The sequence below is a fragment of the Nicotiana attenuata genome, unplaced genomic scaffold, assembly GCF_001879085.1.
Source record: "Nicotiana attenuata strain UT unplaced genomic scaffold, NIATTr2, whole genome shotgun sequence".
In the NCBI taxonomy this organism is placed as follows: Eukaryota; Viridiplantae; Streptophyta; class Magnoliopsida; order Solanales; family Solanaceae; genus Nicotiana; species Nicotiana attenuata.
In genome coordinates, this window is record NW_017673525.1 from 118,918 (window position 1) to 123,242 (window position 4,325).

The window sequence follows — 4,325 nt, forward strand, 5'->3', positions numbered from 1 at the left end:
AAAGCAGTCCGGTAAATTAACTGTTGAAATTAAATTAAAATTTGTATACTATGCTAGCTAATTTTTAGAACAAGTAATGATGCATTTAGGGCTAGTGACTAAGATTTGAAATTCTGATTTATACAAAAATCATGAATTAAAAATTGAAGAAGACAATTGAGAGAAGAACTTTTGAGATGATTTCACGTCTAATAGCTTACTACCTTATTAACTTAATTGAAAGCAAATCAATGTGAGATAAGTGACCTTGATATCAAATACATGATCAACAGAAGAGATCCAGGTCGATAAACATGAAGCCATATATATACAGTACTGTAATTCCAAGCTAACTTCTTTTGAATTCTAACTAATCAAAAATACTAAACTGAAAGCAAACTAACACAGTAAGAGGAAACAGTCCACTTAATACAATATCCATAAGTCTTAGTTATTAAATTTCAGATGTTGCTACTAATGGAAATTTACATGTAAACTACGTGCTACATAAGTAGGTTAAACATGAAATTGACACACTGAGCAATTTGTCCATAATGAACAATACAACATGAAATAAACAGGAATTTTAAAACAATCTGAGCACTTAGATCAGCTTTCATTTCAAACCATAAATTCAATTAAAGTTTCCTTTAGCCTTTGGCCATTGAGATTAAGCAAATACCTGGAAATGGAAGCAAAGTAAAAGGAAGAGGGAGTCAGCAGTAGGAAGGAAGCAATCAGCGGTTGAAACCAAAACCACAGGGTCAATTTGGAGGCCCAAACAGTATCACTATAGCCAGGAATGAGTGACAAATGAAACAACACCAACAAAATAGGCAAACAGATTTGACTGGATCCAAATGAATTCGAATTAAATCCAGTAACCTTAGAAACCTTAACAACTGAAAACAGAATTGCTGAAACCATTTTTTTGACCTTAAGATGAGCTAGAATTCAACTTTTAAACTGAAACTCGAAGATTGTTGTGAAGAAACTTCGATGGAACAGTAATGTTTTGAGTTTTTTTTGGAGTTTTTGCTAACTTTTTTTTTTGGTTTTTCTGGAAATTTTAAGATCTAAGATCTAAATAGTATTTTAAATTCTGAAATTCAAAAATCAATGCCTAAGCTTTGCATAAAATGGTTTTTGGGAAGGGACTTTTTAGAGGCTGGAATTTTGGGGCGGAATTTTCAGGTTTCTAAAATCTTTTGGAAATTTTTTCAGATTTTTCAAAAACTTGTAAATCAAGAACTAGAACATGCCTTTTTATAGCATAAAAAAGGGCCAGAAGGTTCTGGAAATTTTTACTAATTTTTCCCCTTTATTTTCAGCAATTGACCTTTAATCCCCTAATTTATGGCTTGTTGCCCAAGTTATGCATTAAAAATGCAGAAACTACACTAAGGCCCCTTCTAGATGTTCTAAAGGTGTTCTAGCTTTGGTTTTCCTACTATGGAATACCTATCTACCCTTGTTTTTGTTTTGAAATTACTTGGCCTGTAACAAACCAGCCCATTTTCCAAATGCCTAAACTACCCCCTTGATTGCCCTGAATTACAACAAACCAACCCCTTTTACCTTAGTTAAAAAATTGAAGACCAAACTATTTAGCTCATAATCCAATCATCTTAAACCTTAATTTATTTAAACACTAAATTAGAAAAACAAATTATTGGATGAAATTGAAATCAAATTAAAAAAAAAAACTAAGCTAATCAAACTAACAAAACGATTGATATCAATCAAGCAAATCAAACAGTACCTTATAACAGATTTGAAAACAATTAAACTAAAATCTAAAAAAAGGAAACAAAAATCAAAGTCACAAAAGCTAATGTACATGTTGTTTAATCAAATACCATACTACTTTCAGAATTACCAAACAAACCTAAAAGAAAATCTAACTACACACGATTCGAACCAATCAGAATTAAACTAATATCTAACAACCAAACGAAAAAATCAAAAATTAAGCTAACATGAACCAATTACTGAATTGAGAAGCAAAAAGCAAACCATGCATAAAAAAAAAGGGAATTGAGAAAACTTACTGATTTTAGTCTTCGATTGGAACTGACTCCGAATTGGATTTTTCGATTAATGCTTATAATATGTTTATTTTATCCAAATAGACATATAACATGAATCAAAAACCAAGAGAATGCTTGAAAATTCCTAAAACGGGTTGAAAGCTTCGAACCTAGATTTAAAATTCGAACAAGTTGCGGTTAGATTCAAAAACGAAACCAACTGGGATTTAGAAAGAAGGAAGGTGAGGGGAGTCTATGGTGTGATTTTTGGTCGACTTTGGGTGATTTAGTGTTTTGCGTCAGGATTTTCGATTTGAAATTCGAAGAGTTTTGGCTTGGATTTGAGGAGTGATGTTTTGGAGCTTTGAAAAGAGGAGAGGGAGAAGGATTCAGGGGTGTAATTTTGGGTGGGTTTGGAGGTTGGCCGCCGCCGGCGCGATTTCCGGCCGGCGGCGGATACGGCGGAAGGAGTGGCGGAGACGGTGGTGTTACAGGGGTAACGAGGACGAGAAAAGGTTGGTTCTCTAGGGTTTTTGAACAAATTTTTTGGATAGTTTATTTTAATTCAACATCAAATCGAGGGCCGTTGTATGAGGGAAGATAGATCGGCCAGGATTGTTTGACGCCAAAACGGCGTCGTTTTATTAAAAGGGGGAGGGCTGGACCGGATCAGGGGTGGTGGGGTTGGGCCATTTTTGGACGGATTGGAGGGGTTGATTGGGCTAGCATTGGATTTGGCCCAAAAATTTGGTCTTTTATCAAGACCATTCTATTTTCTATATTATTTTGAAATTTTTCTGATTTTTTAATGTAAAATAAGATCCAAATTAAATCTAAGATGATACTAATTAACTAATTCCTATTTAAGAGGAAACTAGATCAAAAATGGTAAAATGTAAAATTTGAAATTGTAAAAAGACTATTTTTGTTATTTTTTCTCTTATTTTAGTAATGTTATATTAACTAGTAAAAACTAAAAATATAAAATCGAATTTCTAAATGCAAATGCACTATTTTTGTACTTTTGGTGAAATTAATGGCACCTAAAATGCACACAAAAATGCAAACAAGGCACAAATCATTGCAATTAATTCAAATAACAAAGAAAATCCTAAATTCTAAGGAATTTGTAGGATAATTTAAGCGTGGCAAAAATCACGTGCTCACAGCTGCCGCCTCTTTGCTCGAGACGACGAGGTTTTTGAGCAAGATAAATGCAAGCACATGAAGGATTTTTGCCTGCTCAGCACTCCAATGAGAAGCCCATTTTTGAAAACCGTTGCTGACCGAAACCTTGCTTTAAAGGTTGCCTACATATCCTTGGCTATAAAGGAATCAGGTCAGTGTAGCTCTGGAAGGTTTGGTAAGCTGGGAACTACCAGAGCTGTGATTTCACTGTTGTGCTGCGCTACTGCTTGCTGACCCTCCCTTATTTACAACCAAAAAAGGAAAATCAAAGCTAAGCCTAGCTATGCCTATCAACTATGAAAGTTTGACAAGATTCCTATCTATAATTTCTTGAAAACTTGATCTTGAGTCTTAGCTGATTTTGCTGTAGGCCTTCGATCTGAAAATCTTGATGCTCGCAAGTTGTAAGTTTGTTTACTTCGTCATGCAGAATAGGTCAAAAGCGGAGCTTGTGACTTCAATCAGGTTTTGAGCGATCCGCACCTTTTACTTGCTTCCACATTTGAGTTTTATTTCTTTTTTTGTTCTTTTCTTCTTCCTTGATTCTGATTGAGACTCATTCCATTGGTCATCTTCTCGCACCCTGTGCCTTGAGATCGACTGCGTAAGAACCAAAACAAAACGAACAAAATTTTTCTGCCCGCAGTTTTCCACTAGGAAAATTTTCGTGAGTTAGTTGTGACACATATCTATAGCAATCAAATCAGGATGTGTAAAGGGAGATCCTCGGTTTTTTGGGCCGGATTGGGAAAAGAAAAAGGCTTCTCGGTTTTTTGGCCGGAGATCCTCGGATTTTTGTCAGGATTTGGAAGAAAAAGCCTCCTCGGTTTTTTGCCGGAGTCCTCGTTTTTTGGCCAGCATTTGAAAGAAACAAGCTCAGGTTTTTTGGCCGGGATTTGGAAAGAAAAAGCTCCTTGACTTTTTGGTCGGGAGATCTCGTGTTTTTTTTGGCCAGGATTTGGAAAGAAAGGCTCCCTCGGTTTTTTGGCCGGGAGATCCTCGATTTTTTTGGCCGGATTTGGGAAGAACAAACTCCTCGGTTTTTGGCCAGGAGATCCTCGGTTTTCGGCGGGAGATCCTAGGTTTTTGGCCGGGATTATGGAAAGAAAAAGCTCCTCGTTTTCTGGT